The 16,631-nt window shown below is 39.4% G+C and overlaps 1 protein-coding gene and 1 pseudogene across 10 annotated transcripts in view; one reads left to right on the top strand and one right to left on the bottom strand.

Moving 5' to 3' along the window:
* Nucleotides 1-16,631, top strand: part of SCMH1 (Scm polycomb group protein homolog 1) — a 187,458-nt gene that overhangs the window by 147,867 nt on the left and 22,960 nt on the right. The window lies entirely within an intron of this gene.
* Nucleotides 779-16,520, bottom strand: LOC115521326 (annotated as a pseudogene).

Raw genomic sequence — 16,631 nt, 5'->3', positions numbered from 1 at the left:
CTAAATCAGATCTTTAAAAAAAAATTTTTTTTATCTTTGGCACTTGAAATAGTTTCAGAGAAACCTTCATCCTTTCCAAGCAATTGAAGAAACTTGGATAGATGTTCTGTGAACTCAGGGCTGGGGAGCTGGGGCACGAGGTGGGGTGGAGGCAGGGCCAGCACCAGGACCCCCCCGGCCCACTTTGTATTCATACTCATCCTTTCCATTTGGGAGTGCTCCCTGTTTACTGAGCCCTTGCAGAATCCTTCCAGCATTACAGTAATCCTGCCACCACTGAAATACGTGTGCAACTGCTCTGATTTTTTTTTTTCTAGTGAAAATAGTCTTTCTTGGATATTTAGAAAACAGGATTGTGGGAGATATTTCTCATTAAGAACTTTGGTACACTATAACACATGAGGAAGAGTCAGTAACTGCCCAGGGTCCCACAGGGCTATTCGCTCAGCACGACTGTAACCCGATAAGCTGCCTAAGAAAACCTTAGCAATTTAAAATCATTTATATACCTTATAGCTAAATTTTTTTTCCATAAGTTATATTTTATAGTAGAACTTAATTACTCTTTTCTGACTGTTAAAGAAATGGCACAAAATTAAGCTAATCAACTTGGGTATTTGTATTTATTTTCTTCTCTCCTGGGGAGTAAATTCAGCCTTTCCACAGCCACTTGGTTGCACAGAGCTCTTAGTCAAACGCACACGGCTCTTCCTCGGAGAAACCAGAGCTGTGAGCCTCTTCACTGCCTGGGACTCTCAGCCGCCACTCAAGGAAGGGCTCACACTTGAGTTAGCACAGGCTGGAAAAAGAGCTCCTGGAAGGGCAAAAACAGGGTGCTCCGGTGGTTTTTATCTGTGGAGCCTGCTGTTGAGGTATTAGTTTGATTTTTTTTTTCCTTAAAGGAATCCTTTTTCCCACAGTGTAACCGCCACGCATTGTCACCAGTACCGTCTTCCTAGTTCGACTTCCCTTCCCCTCCCCAGCCTTCAGACTCTCCCGCAGTAATTTCTGCTGCAGCAAAGTTTGAGGAAAGCTGCATCATTGGTGGGACATCATCTTATTGGGAACCATCATCTCTGTCCTCAGTTCAGGTAAAATAAGAATAGTGGCTGCAGGCTTCATTTCCAGGATCATATCAACAAACCCATCCAACTCAAGATCTTGTAGTGGCTTCTTTTTTCCTTGAATTGGCAAGCTCTCCTCAACCCAGTTCTGATGGAACCTTAAACCTCCTTCCTTGTGACACTTCTGGCAGCTTGGTTTGGTCTGGCTCGTCCCCACTCTGTGCAGGACTGGTCTTTTGGGGTGGGCTTGATTTCAAAGGCTTGGACTCTTCGGTGAGTGGAAGCAGAATAGGAATGGCCTTTTGCTCCCCTGAGTGACAGGTCTCTTGCAGAGTGAGCAGTGGTTCCACTCCAGGGTTTCTCTTAGGATCTTAGCTGCTCGGTGCTAAGTCATCCCACCGTTCCCCCTCTGCACTAGTGAGTGAGTGGGGCCTTGGCAGCATCCAAGGGTTCTGTAGGACAGATCCGTGCTTTGACAGTTTGGTTTGCAGACTCCCTTGGCTTGCTCCACTGAGGCAACTTTTTACAACTTGATGGGAAGTTTTCACTGTCTTCTGAGGTATTTTTTACATCTGAGGTTCCGTTTGTGGGAAATTCAGTAGGCTGAGAAAATCACTCACTTTCTGAAGAAAGGTCAATACTTGTAGTCGAACTTGAGGCAGTGCGTTTGAAGATGTTGGTTCTTTCCTCCTCCCACAATCACCTCTGGTCCAAGTAGAGAGACCACCGTTGCCAGGCTGTGACGAGTAACTGCCACAGTGGAATCACGGGTAGCATGCCGGCCTGGTAATACCTGTGACGAGGTGACTTTCTTCAGCTGCTCCTGAGTGAAGTGCTCCACATAAGCCTCCAGGTGAGACAGCAGCACTTTCCACGTGTGCTCATCGTGACCCTCAAACAGCTGGAGCAGCACGGGGATCACCTGTGACTGGAACGGGGCCGGCAAGAGCCAGCAAGGGAGTTCTGGGGTTTCTCCCTGTGCAGTCTTTTACGGAGCCAAGCAGATGAGGAAGAAAACTTTTAAAGGCTGCTGGCTCTACACACACCAACTGGTTAAGCAGAAGAGGCACCAACCATGATGCTATTAATTCCTCTCACGAGCAGCTGAAACTTGAAGAATTCTGATTTTTTTTCCTCTTTACTCTTCAACATTAAACTTTTCAAGAAATTCACAACTTCTAGACCATCGTTCCTGAGGAGGTCATGGGCAAGGTGCAGAGTGCTGGCTGACATCTTGGAATGGGATAAAGCAAGGTCTGTTGAAAGCTGAGGAGAACATCCACCAAAACGGAGACCCAGAGCTACAGTTATTTTCCAGAGAGTGCCTTCTCCCTCTTCTCAGGACCCCTGTAGCTGCAGACTGACCAAAGCAAACACCAGCCCATACAAACCCAAACAAAGCCCAGGCTGATTTTTTAGCATCATTGATGGTGGCAAACTTGGTGTTGTGAGAGTGAACATGATTTTTGGAGACCGACCAATGAACATTTGATTCAGAGCAAAGTGTGGTGACTATTTTTTTATCTGTCTCCATTTCATAAACCAGCCATCTATGAAGGTAACTAAAGAGCTACACCAGTAGAATAGATATAGTCTCCCAGTGGGGTAACTATAAAGAATAATTCTCATTTCTTTTCTTTTCTTTTTTTAATTTATTTATTTCGAGAGAGAGAGAGAGAGCCTGAGCAGGGGAGAGGCAGAGGGAGAGAATCCCAAGCAGGCTTTGCATATCAGTGTGGAGCCTGAGGCCTGGCTCGATCCCACGAACCACGAGATCATGACCTGAGCCGAAACCAAAAGTCGGACCTTAACTGACTGAGCCACCCAGGTGCTCCTCTTTTTTTTTTTTTTAAGTTTATTTATTTTGAGAGAGAGAGAGAGGGAGGGAGGGGCAGGAGAAAGGCAGAGAGAGAATCCTAAGCAGGCTCCACACTGAGACCACAGACCGATGTAGGGCTCGATCCCACAAACCATGAGATCATGACCTGAGCCAAAACCAAGAGTTGGATGCTTAACTGACTGAGCCACCTGGGTACCCCATGAATAACACTCATTTCTTATGTGTAAAGTAAAGATACGTGTGTGAAACCTTACTCTGCTTACTCTGCAGATTCTCTACCTTCTTTAGAGATATTTAAGCAATTGGAATAGTCCCCAGGGAAGTTAGCATAGTCTTTTTCTTAGAGTTAACTATGTCTCCACCCAAATCCTGGAATGTTAGAGCTTGAAGGGAAGGCCAGCTATAGTTTCTTCTCCAGCTAACCATTGGAAGACAACATAGCCTACCTGTGGTATTTATGTCCAGTTCTAGTCAGGGTCTTATCACATATTTCTCCAAATACATCATCTGCATCTAGCCCCAGCCAATGACTGGGTTTGCTTAGTCTAAAAGAGTGTCATTAGATTAATGAAACAGTGGCCTTTGCCCCTAAGCTCCATGGATGAGGAAGAAAAACACAGATGAACACTTTTCTATGAATCAGTAGAAATATTGATTATGTTTCCCAACCCCGAGATGCCTGTATATTTGCTTGGTTTGCCCCATATCATTCTGGATACCTCTAAGGTGCCTAGTTGTCTTTTCAACATTACCTGGAAGACCCACATTAGTGGATCGCTTTGGCAATATTAAGAGCCTTTTCTGGTTCCATACAAATTTGAGGATTGTTTGTTTTAGCTCTGTAAAGAATGCTGGTGTTATTTTGATAGGCACTGCATTGAATATTTAGATTGCTTTGGGTAGTAATGACATTTTAATGATATTTGTTTGTCCAATCCATGAGTATGGAATGTTTTTCCAGTTTTTTGTGTCTTCTTCAATTTCTTTCATAAGCTTTCTATAGTTTTCATTGTATAGATTTTTCACTTCTTTGGTTAGGTTTATTCCTAGGTATCTCGTGGTTTTTGGTGCAATTGTAAATGGGATCGATTCCTTGATTTCTCTTTCTGCTGCTTTGTTATTGGTGTATAGAAATGCAACTGATTTCTGTACATTGATTTTATGTCCTGCGACTTTGCTGAATTCATGGATCAGTTCTAGCAGTTTTTTTGGTGGAGTCTTTTGGGTTTTGCACATAGTGTCATGTTGTCTGCAAAGAGTGAAAGTTTGGCTTCCTCCTTGCCAATTTGGATACGTTTTATTTCTTTGTGTGACAACCCACTTTAGAAGCTGAAGATTTAACTCTTCTTAATCTCCTTGTCACTTACCCACCCACACACACTTCCCTATCTTAATACCATGATATTATAATTTTGATTAGATTGAAAGCCAGTATTTTGTCATTGTAATTTGTGGAATGCTATTCTCAATTGAACCAAGTAGTGTACTATGATTATTCTTCCTTTGTTGCACATTTTGTTTTCAGAGTAAATCTTGTTGATTTCTTTGTGTGTTTATTTTGCTAGATAGTTATTAATTCAACCTTAAGCTCTCTTACTACTATGTATATCTCTCTTTATGTTCAAGCACATTATATATTCTATCCATTTCAAACCCTTAAAAAGAAGTCTCTTCTGGAGCCTTCTGAGTTTCTCAACATCCTCTTCTCCTACCATTTGTGTTATTCTCGGTTTGCTCCTTCCCATGCCTTTATTTTCCCATGTAAATGTTTCATAGATATGCCTGTTTAATTTTGCATGAAACCTATTTGTTCTCTTTGAAGCTTCTCTTCATCAGTAGTATTCTGCAATCTCACCTGAGATGTGAGTATTTTTCCTTGCCATGCTGGACACTTCATGTGCCCATCCATTCTTTAGTTTCTTGAAATTTTCTTAAATTCTTTTTTCAGTGACTTTGTCCCACTTCTTTGTCTCCCTTCACTCCTTCTGGCACACATGTTATTCAAATGTTGAACCTCTTGAACTCGTAGTGTAATATTATTAACCCTTTTTATTCTTATCCCTATTCTCCTTGACATTTTGCTCAACTTTTGTCAAAGCTTACCTCAACTGTATCTTCCAGACTTTGTATTTAGTTTCTTGTGTCTAGCATCTTACTTTTAAAGTATCCTTATTCATTATTCTAGTGGCATTTTCCAAAGGGTGTTTGGTGGAAAACCAGTCCTGCAAAATTATCTGCCTAAAAAGATCCTACATACATTTAGGAAATTGGTCACATACACTTAGTGTATGTGACTTCCCCACTCTTGGATATTCGCATCTGCTATGAACTCTTTTTTGTTTTCTGAATTTTTTACTAGACTGGTTTTTTTTTTTTTTTTAGGTTCACAACAAAATTGAGCAGAAGGTCCAGAAATTTTCCATATACCCCTGCCTCCACACATGCACAGCCTTCTCTATTATCAGCATTCCCCCACCAGAGTAGTAAGTACATCTGTTTCAAGTGATCAACCTCTATTGAAACATCATTATCACCCAGGGCCCGTAGTTTACATTAGGGTTCTCTTGTGGGGTTGTACATTTTGTGGGTCTTCACAAATGTATAATGGCATGTATCCACCATCATAGGGTAATACAAAATATTTTAACCGCCCTAAAAAAACGTCCATGCTTTGCCTATTCATCCCACCTTCCCCCCTAACTTCTGGCAACCACTCATCTTTTTGCTGTCTCTGTAATTTTACCTTTTCCAGAATGTCATGTATTTGAAATTATGCAGTATGTAGCCTTTTCACACTGACCTTTTCACTTAGTAATGTGCATTTAAATTTTCTTCATGTCTTTTCATGGCTCTTTTTAGGGCTGAATGATATACCATTGTCTGGCTGTATCACAGTTTATCTATTCACCTACTGAAGGACATCTTGTTTGCTTCCAAGTTTGGGCAATTATGAATTAAGCGGCTGTAAACATCCATGTGCAGATTTTTGTGTGGACATAAATTTTAAATTCCTTTGGGTAAATACCAAGGAATGAGATTGCTGGTCATATGGTAAGAGCGTGTTTAGTTTTGTAAAGTATGGCCAAACTGGCTTCCAAAGTGGCTGTACCATTTTGCACTCCCACAAGCAATGAATGAGAGTTGCTTTTGCGCCAGCATTTGGTGGTGTTAGTGTTCTGGATTTTGGCCATTCTAATAGGTGTGCAGTGGTATTTCATTGTTGTTTTATTTTGCATATCCCTAATGATATACACACACACAAGGGAAAGTGTCTTGTCATATGTTTATTTGCTATTTGTGTATCTTCTTTGCTGAGATAGCTAACAGTTTTTAATTGGGTTCATTTTCTTATTGCTGGCTTTTTAAAAATTCTTTGTATATTTTGGAAAACAGTTCTTTATCAGGTGTACCTTTTGCAGATTTTTCTCTCCCTTTGTGGCTTTTCTTCTCATTATCTTGATTGTGTCTTTCACAGAGCAGAAGATTTCAATTTTAATGAATCCAGCTTATCAACTATTTCTTTCATGGATGACACCTTTGGTGTTATATCTAAAAAGCTGTTGCCACACCCCAAGGTCATTCTCATTTTTTCTCCTGTTTTATTTTCTAGGAGTCTTATAGTTTTGAATTTTACATTTAGGTCTGTGACCTATTTTGAGTTAATTTTTGTGAAGGGTATAAAGTCTGTATCTAGATTCCTTTTTTTTTTTTTTGCATGCAGCTGTCCAGTTGTATCAGTGCCACTTGTTGAAATGACCGTGTTTTTCTCTATTGTATTGCCTTTGTTCCTTTATCAAAGATCAGTTCACTGTATTTATGTGGGGCTGTTCTTCAGCTTTCTGTCTGTTCCTTGATCTGTTTGTCTATTCTTTCACCAATACTATACTGTCTTGATTACTGTAGCTTTCCAATGAGTCTTGAAGTTAGGTAGTTTCAGTCCTTGTTCTTCTCCTTCAATATTTTATTGACTATTTAGAGGTTTTTTGCCTCTCCATATAAACTTTAGATTCATTTTCTCAGTAGCCACAAAATAACTTGCTGGGATTTTGATTGGGATTGCATTGAATTGTAGATCAAGTTGGAAAAAACTGACATCTTGACAATATTGGGTCTTCCTGTCTGTGAACATGAGATATCTCTTCATTTGTTTAGTTTCCTCTTTCTTATTTTATTTTTTTATTATGATAAGTGTACTCTTTAATTCCCATCACCTATTTCACCCATCCCCCTACCCAACTCCCCTCTGGTAACTATTAGTTTGTTCTCTGTAGCTAAGAGGGTTTTTTTATTTTTATTATTCATCAGACTTTGTAGTTGTCCTTATGTAAGTTCTACATATTGTGTTAGGTTTATTCCCAGTATTTTATTTTTGGAGGTACTAGTGTGAATGTATTGTGTTTTTAATTTCAGATTTCACTTGTTTCTTGCAATTTGACTTTTGTATATTTACCTTGTATCCTGCAACTTTGCTATAATTGTTTATTAGTTCCAGGATTTTTTTTTTTTTGTCAATTCTTTTGCATTCTCTACATAGACATTTGTGTCATCTGTGAAAAAGAGAATTTTATTTCTTCTTTCCCAATCTGTATACCTTTTATTTCCTTTTCTTATTACATTAGTCAGGACTTCTGGTACAATAATGAAAAGTTGTAGTGAGAGGGAACATGCCCTGTTCCTGATCTTAATGGGAAAGCTTCTGGTTTCTCACCATTAAGTGATGTCAGCTGAAGTTTTTTTTGTAAATATTCTTTATCAAGCTCAGGAAGTTCCCCTCTAGTCCTTATTTGCTGAGAGTTTTTATCATGAATCAGTCTTGGATTTTGTCAGATGTTTTTTCTGCATCTATTAATATGATCATGTAAGTTTTTTTTTTTAGCCTGTTTATGTGATGTATTACATTAATTGATTTTTTTAATGTTTTGAACCAGCCTTGCACACCTGAAATAAATCTCATTTGGTTGTAGTGTATATATATATATATATATTTTAATGTATTATTGGATTGGATTTGCTAATAATTTGTTGAGGATTTTTACATCTACAGACATTGGTCTGTAATTTTCTTTTCTTGTAATGTTTTTCTCTGGTTTTGGTATTAGGGTAATGCCAGTCTCCTAGAATGAATTATGAAGTATTCTCACTGCTTCTGTTTTCTAAAAGAGCTTATAGGTAATTGGTAAAATGTATTTTTTAAATACTTAGTAGAATTCACCAGTGAATCCATCTGAGTCTGGTGCTTTCTATTTTGGAAGAATATTAATTATTGATTCAATTTCTTTAATAGTTATTGGCATATTCAGATGATCTTTTTCTTCTTGTGTGAGTTTTGGCAGACTGTGGATTTCATGGATTGGTCCATTTTACCTAGATTATCAAATTTGTGGGCCTAGAATTATTCATAGTATTGCTATGTTATCCTTTTAATGACTATGGATCCGTAGTGGTGTCCCCTCTTTTATTTCTGATAGTAGTAATATGTGTCATTTTTTTTTAATTTGGCTTGTCTAAAGGCTTTTGATACTATTGATCTCTTCAAAGAACCAGCTTTTGGTTTCATTGATTTTGTTGTTCGATTGACTTCTTGTTTTCAGTGTCATTGATTTCTGCTGTTCTTTATTATTACTTTTCTTATGCTCACTTTAGATTTAATATGCTCTTTTTTTCTAGTTTCCTAAAGTAGAAGCTTAGATTTTTTCTTTTAATGCTTATTTATTTTTGAGGGAAAAAGAGACAGAGTGCGAGCGGAGGAAGGGCAGAGAGAGAGGGAGACACAGAATCCGAAGCAGGCTCCAGGCTCTGAGCTGTCAGCACAGAGCCCAAAGCGGGGCTCAGACCCACAAGCTGCAAGATCATGACCTGAGCTGAAGTCGGCCACTCGACTGACTTAGCCACCCAGGTGCCCCAAAGCTTAGATTATTGATTTCAGATCTCTCTTCTTTTCTAATATGTACATTCAATGCTATATATTTCCCTCTATCCACAGCTTTTGCTGCACCCCAGAAATTTTGATAAGTTGCATTTTTATTTTCATTTAGTTCAAAATATTTTTAAATTTATCTGGAGATTTATTCTTTCACCCATGTGTTATTTATATATATATTGTCTAACCTCCAAGTATTGGGGGGATTTTCCACCTATATTTCTATTACGGATTTTTTGTTTATTCCATTGTGGTTTAAGATCAAACATTGTATGATTTCTATTCTTTTAAATTTATTAAGGTTTATTTTATAGCCCAGTGTGTGGTCTGTCTTCATGAATGTTTCATGTGAGCTTGAGAAGAATGTGTGTTCTGCTGTTGCTGAGTGAAATAACCTACAGATATCAATTATATCCAATTGATTGATGGTGCTATTGTGTTCAACAATGTACTTACTATTTTCTGCCTGCTAGTTCTGTCCATTTCTGAGAGAGAGATGATGAAATCTCCAATTAAAGTAGTGGATTCATCTGTTTATCTTTGGAGTTCTATTAATTTTTACCTCGGACTTTTTTTTATTTATTTATTTATTTTTAATAGAGAGAGACAGAGCACACGTGGGGGAGGGGCAGAGAGAGAAGGAGACACAGAATCCAGAGCAGGCTCCAGGCTCCGAGCTGTCAGCACAGAGCCTGACATGGGGCTCGAACTCACAAACCGCGAGATCATGACCTGAACCGAAGTCGGATGCTTAACTGACTAAGCCACCCAGGTGTCCCTTTACCTCTGACATTTTGATGGTCTGTTGTTAGGTGCATATACCATAAGAATTGATATATCTTCTTAGATAAATGATGATTATATCATTATGTAATGCCCATCTTCATCTGCAATAACTTTCCTTGCTCTGTAGTCTGCTCTGTCTGAAATTAATATAGTTATCTTTCTTTCTTTTAATTAGTGTTAGTATGGTATATCTTTATCTCTTTGCTTTTCATCTATATGCCTCTTTATAGTTAAAGTGAGTGTCTTGTAGACAACATAGAGTTGGGTCTTATTTTTTGATCCACTTTCAGAATCCCTTTTAACTAATGTATTTAGACCATTGATATTTAAAGTGATTATTGACATAGTTTGATAAGTACCATATTTGTTGAGTTTCCTATTTGTTGCCTTTGTTCTTTGTGCCTATTTTTGTCTTCCACTTTTTCTCTGCCTTTGGTGGTTTTAAATGAGCATTTTATATGATTCCATTTTTTCTCCTTTTTTAGAATATGTTATACTTTTTTAGGGTTTGTTTTTTTTTAAAGTTTATTTATTTGAGACAAAGTGTGAGTTGGCGGGGCAAGGGGCTAGGGGGAGGTGGGCAGGGAGAAAGGCAGACATAAAATCCCAAGCAGGCTCCCCACTGTCAGCACAGAGCCCGAGGCAGGGTCAAACTCATGAAACCGTGAGATCGTGACCTGAGCTGAAACCAAGAGTTGTATGCTTAACCAACTGAACCACCCAGGTGCCCCTCTTTTTTAGTGATTTCCCTAGAATTTACAATATGCATTTATAATTAATCCAAGTCTACTTTCAAATAGCACTATACCACTTCACAGATATAATAACAAGAAATCCTAATTCCTCTTTTCCATCCCTTGTATGATTGCTGTCATTCATTTCACTTACACATAAGTGTTAGTAAGTATACACATAACACGTACAAATATATTGTTGTTATTTCTACTTTGAACAAACTGTTATCTGTTAGATCAGTTAAGAATAAGCAGGGGCGCCTGGGTGGCGCAGTCGGTTAAGCGTCCGACTTCAGCCAGGTCACGATCTCGCGGTGCGTGAGTTCGAGCCCCGCATCAGGCTCTGGGCTGATGGCTCGGAGCCTGGAGCCTGTTTCCGATTCTGTGTCTCCCTCTCTCTCTGCCCCTCCCCCGTTCATGCTCTGTCTCTCTCTGTCCCAAAAATAAATAAACGTTGAAAAAAAAAAATTTAAAAAAAAAAAAGAATAAGCAAAATAAGTTTCTATTTGCCTTCATGTATGTCTTCTACAGTGCTCTTTATGTAGAGTTGAGTTTCTGATTGATACTATTTTCCTTCTCTTCAAGGAACTTCTTGAACCTTTTTTGCAAGATAATCTACTAGTAATAAAGCAACAAACTCCCTCTTTTTTTTTTTTTTTTTGTCTGAGAAAGTCTTTATTTCTCCATCACTTTTGAAGGATAATTTTTCAAGGTACAGAATTCTAGGTTCGTGGATGTTTTCCCTCAAAACTTTATTTCACTCCAGTGTTTTCTTGCTCACGTGGTTTCTAAGGATGTAAGTTTTGCTGTTGCTCCTCTATAGGTGAGGGGGGTTTTCAAGATTTTTTTCTTCATTTTTTGATTTTCTGCATTTTTATATAATATGCTTAGTTGTAGCATTGTTTTTGGTATTTCTCATGCTTGATGTTCTCTGATCTTCCTAGATCTATGGTTTGGTGTGTGATATTAATTTGCAGAAATTCTTCTGTCCTTATCCCTTCAAAAATTTCTTTTGTTCCTTTCTTTATTCTCCTTCTGATATTCCTGTTATGTGTATACTGCACCTTTTATAGTTATCCCACAGTTCCTGGATAGTCCCTTGGGAGTTTTTGTTTTGTTTAGTTTTTTCAGTTTTTTATTTATTTATTTATTTTTTTCTCCTTGCTTTTCAGTTTGGGAAATTTCTATTGAGATATCATCAAGCCCAGTGATTCTTTTCTTGGCTATGCCCACTGATAAGTCTACTAATGAGTCCATCAAAGGCAGTCATTTCTGTTGCAGTAAACATTGCAACAGATCTCTAGCATTTCTTTTTGATTCTTTCTTAGAATTTCCATCTCTTCATTTACGTTGCATATCTGTTTTGCATGCTGTCTACTTTATTCATTAGAGCCCTTAGAAAAAATCATAGTTTTAAATTCCCAGTCTAATAATTCCAACATCCCTGCCTTGTCTGAGTCTGGTTTTTACGCTTTCTAGTCTAAGGCTAGTTTCTTATGTGTATGCTTTAGTCTTATGCTCTGTCTCTTAAAACTGCAGTTTTTGCCTTTTAGTATACCTTGTAATTTTTCTCTTGATAACCAGACATGATGTACTAGGTAAAAGGAGTTGTTGTAAATAGGCCTTTACTAATGTGATGGTAAGGTTCTGGGAAAGGAAGAAGTGTTCTATAGTCCTATGATTAGGTCTCAGTCTTTGCAGGGGGTGGGGGGGCGCGGGGAAGGGCTGCGCCCCTAAAGTATGAACTTCACCAGTATTTCTTATCCTCCTTGCCCTTAGGTGGGACAGGATGGCTGGAGGAGGCTAGAATTGGGCATTTCCCTTTCTCCCAGGTAGGTTAGGCTCTATCAAATCCCAGCAGGTTAAACTCTGGTAAAATAGTTTTACCTGAGGGCAGGCCTTGTTAAGGCCAGTCTACTCTTCTGTAGACTCTTGCATGTTTTTAAAATGGTTCCTTTTCTGCAGTCACTGATGGAAGCATGAGGGGATTTTTCTGTAAGACTGTGAGAATGTGGTTGAGCTCCTAAAGGTAAAACTCACAAAAGTGTGGGACACCTCCCCCTCAATGACTGGGTTTCTCTAGAGTTTTTAACTCTCAGACTTGTCCACACTAAACTTCCAGCAATTCATCAGTTACGTTTAGATTTTCCTGCCTTGGCATTGGTTACTGTGGAAAGTGTCTGCTCATGGGTTTCTGCTTGGTAAAATGTGGTTTTCTGTATTCTCCGATTTGTCTCCAAACTTGGGTGGCATCAGTTTGCCCTGTGACCTCACTTATTTGAAGGATCTAAAAAGGATTGTTAATTTTTCATTTTGTTCAGCTTTTCACTTGTTGTTAGGATAGAATAGCCACTTCCAAGCTTTTAACATACTGAACCCGTCTCCAATTTTTTTACAGCCTCTGATTTCATGGATGCCTTAGAAAACCAAAACATGACAATTATAAATTTTAATATTTTAATATTTAATATAAAATTTATATATTTTAAAAACAGGGCAAAAGCATAAACTATGAAAGAAAGGCATATAACCTTTTATATACCAGAAAAAGGTGATATCTTATTAAAATTAAGACAACCCGTCTCTCTTCTACATGGCATCATTTGGAGTAGCTCATTTGGGACTGGAGGATCCAGTTCCAAGATGGTTCATTCACATGGCTAGCAAAATTGGTGCCAGCTATTGGTTCTTCTCTACACGGACCTCTCCAGAGGGTAGTTTGGGCTTCCTCATACCATGGTAGGTGAGTTCCAAGAGCAATTGTCCCAAGAGACAAGAAGTAGAGACTTCCATTTTCTTAAGACTCAAGCCCCCTAATTAGCATAGCATTATTTCTACCATATTTTACTGATTAAGCAGTCATAGAGCTCAGATTCAAGAGAAGGAGAATAGACCCCACTCTTCTATAGGAAGAGGGTCAAAGAATTATGGACCATATTTTAAAGTCACCTCAGTCTACTCTCTGGACATAATTCATTTACATTTTTCCTGCCTGGGAAATTTATTCTTCCCCTTGCAAGAGTCTCCATTAAAAGTCTCTTACCTTTACAAATCAGGCTCTGGATCTGGGATCTCATCATCTAAATCAGATGCAGGTGCAGATGAGACCTCCCAGGTGCAGATTGTCAGGCACAGCTCCTTGAGTGTCGTTCCTCTCAATCTGAAGACCTGTGAACTAAAGAAAAATGCTGTCTGCTCCCCACGTAGCCCACCTACAGTGGTGGGACAGGCATTGGGTAACTTACAGATACACCCATCCAACCGGGAGTAGTCCCTGGCCTGTAGAAATTCTGAAATCCAGCCGGGCGCTTGTTGCCAGCTCCTTAATTAGACCCAATATTACTTTCTTGGGACTGTTTTCCATGGCTCTCAGCTTTGTCCTCTGAATCATCCTTCCCTTTCCACAGAAAACAGATTGCTTTCTTGGTCTTCATCCCGTCTGTGAAAGGTTTGGGTCTAAAGGCTTCTTCTGTTCATTCTGTACCATTTCTGTCCCTTTTAGTCTGAGCTGCCAATGCTTCCACCACCATGAGTCTCTTAGAAACTTGAGGGGTTTACTAGGAATATTATTGGGATTTTCCTCATTAGACAAAGGCACAACCAAAATCTCTTGAAGATAAGCTCTTCTCTACTTTGGGCTTCCTCTGTGGCTGCTGTGAGACAATGCTCTTAAGAGTCTTAGGAACTCCTACCGTTTAAGGGAAAAAATCTGCAAGACTGACCCCTAAGATTCTTAGAGGGCCCTTTGGTCAGAAAGAGTCTACGAAGCATAGTCTTAATCATTCTGGCACCTTAATAAAATATTTTATTGCCCCTTCTGGGTTTGACCCTTTCATAACTTAGAATTATTTGCCTTCTGGAAGGACTAGAAATGAGAAGCAATTTTATTTGTGGGCTTTTTAAATTTTTATATATTTTTTAAGCTCATCTTTCTCATTCTGCATTTTTATCATAGGCAATGAGAAGCCACCTTGCACTTTCATTACTTTGTCTAGAAGTCTCTTTAGCTATTTCACGAAGCTCACCAGGTACATTTATTTCCTAGTCCCCTGTTACTGCAGATGACAGTGTCATCAAACTCTAAATCACTACCTACCCACGTGGCCCCTGTCCTCCATCTTCCAATAAGATTTTCCTCTCTTGCCTTAGGCTTTCACTGGCAGCCTTCTCAAGATCTTATAGGCTTCCATTCTCGAAGCATTGCCAGCTCAGACTAATGAGGACAGAGATGGTACAAAATGAAAAGAACTGCTTGACCCACCCCTTCCCCCCGCCGCCTTTTACAGGCTTCTGTTCAAGCCCCTTTCTGCTTTCGCTCACACCCTTTTTGTGGCCCTTCATGCTTCTTTCTGCTTTCCAGTCTCAAAGCCAATGCCATGTGTGTTAGGTTTTTGTTACTGCGGTACCCTATTTCTGGCACCACTGTCTCTTCCAATAATCTTTTGCTACATAGCAAACCACCACAAAACTTCATGGCTTAAAACAACGATGTGGGCAGGGCTAGGTGGCAGCAGCTTGTACCTGTTCCATGTGGTGTCCGCTGAGGTGACTTGACTAGGGATGGAGGACCCACTTCTACACGTGGCTGACAAGTTGGCTGTTGGTTTCTCTCCACACAGACCTTGCCACAGGGTAGCTTTGGCTCCTCACGTGTGGTAGTTGGGTTCTAAGAGTGAATGTCCCGAGAAAGAGGAAATGGAAACTGTCAGCTTCTTAAGTAAGCAAGCCCTGGGCCCAGAAACTGACACAGGGTCATTTCTACATAGTCTGTTGGTCAAGTATCACACAGATCGATGGAAGGGAGGTCAGAGGTGTGAGAGTCATGTTTTTAAACTGCCACAGTCTTCTCAAGGTTTTGTAGTTTGCCTTTTATCTTTCACCCTTTAATCCATGTTAGAATTTCTTTTTGTAATCATCACAGGACTGGTTATATATTTTTTTCCTTTTGTGTAAACACACAAATCAAATAAAATTTACGTGCAGTGAAACATACATATCTTAAAGTACAATTAAATGAGTTTTAATCTTTGTAAGCACCACGTAACCAGAACTCCAGGCAAGATGAAAGTCATTTCTACCACCCCTGAAAGTTACGTCATGCCTCCTTATAAGTCGGCCTTCTCTCCCACCTTCATCCTGATTTCTCTCACTGTAGATTTGATTTTTCTGTTTTGAACGTAATAGAGAAATAGAATTATACTATATGTACATTTTATATTTGGTTTCTTTCACTAAAAGTAATGTTTTTGAGAAGCACCCTATCAATAGTTCATTCTTTTTTACTGCCGAATGCTCTCCCAATAAATGAATATACCACAATTTGTATATGCATTCTCTCATTGTGGACGTTTGGGTTGGTTCTAGTTTTAGGCTGTTATGACTAAGCTGCTATGAACATTCTTCTGAGTGTCTTTTCATAGATATATGTCTTCATTTATTTTAACTGCTCTTCTTATCTCTTTGAGTTTTTGAATTTTTACTTTCGTGTTCAATGAAAGAGTCATATCATGACATGGAAGTCCTAACTATTTAACAGACTTCACCCAATCCTTCTTTCATTAGATCTGCCTTCACACCCACCTCCAGGGGCCCCTGCCCATTCTTGGGCCTTTTGTGAATTTTAAGATGAAACAGCTTGGTTCTCATCATTGCCCATTCTTGGTTAAGGATTTGGCTTTTTTGGGTCTGCTCAGTCAGTTGCTGCTTTGCTTATCTGCTTTCCAGCTTCCAAAATTTTAAGCTGTCTCCTTTACTGTCTGACTCATGTTAGAGGGTTTTAGCAGAGAACAGAGTTGAATGTGTATTTCAATGCATCTGGTTTATTCTTTACCTTTTCCCCTTCTTTCTTTCCTACCCGTCACCTTCCACATCCTGCCACTCTTACTATTTCCATTTCCGTCTCTCCATCTCCCTTTCCCTTCGAATTAGGTGAGGAATCCTCAGAGAGCATGCGACTCAACCCCCTTGTTTTACATCTGCTAAACTTGAAGCCCCACGGACGAGCATGGCAGTCCATCCATGGCCACCACAGCTACTGCTCTTCTCTATTTTGCCTTTAATGGCAAAAAAGACCTTTTGCTCACCTGTTCTTTCTTCCATGAGCGATCCATGACAGTGTGAGAAAGCAGAGTACCCTCTTCAAGTGGGTCCTGGAAGGCGTACCAGAAGAATGTCATAGCTGACCAGGCTGCCATGGGTTCTCTCTGGAGATCAAGGAAGCACCTCAGTTTCGGACTGCTTCTTACTCATGTGCCTTCCCTGTTCCCTGCCCAGCACAGTGCCAGGTA

Source organism: Lynx canadensis, chromosome C1 (genome assembly GCF_007474595.2).
Source record: "Lynx canadensis isolate LIC74 chromosome C1, mLynCan4.pri.v2, whole genome shotgun sequence".
NCBI classification, from domain to species: Eukaryota; Metazoa; Chordata; class Mammalia; order Carnivora; family Felidae; genus Lynx; species Lynx canadensis.
The sequence above is the reverse complement of the archived record's forward strand: the minus strand, read 5'-3'. Positions and strand labels throughout refer to the sequence as shown.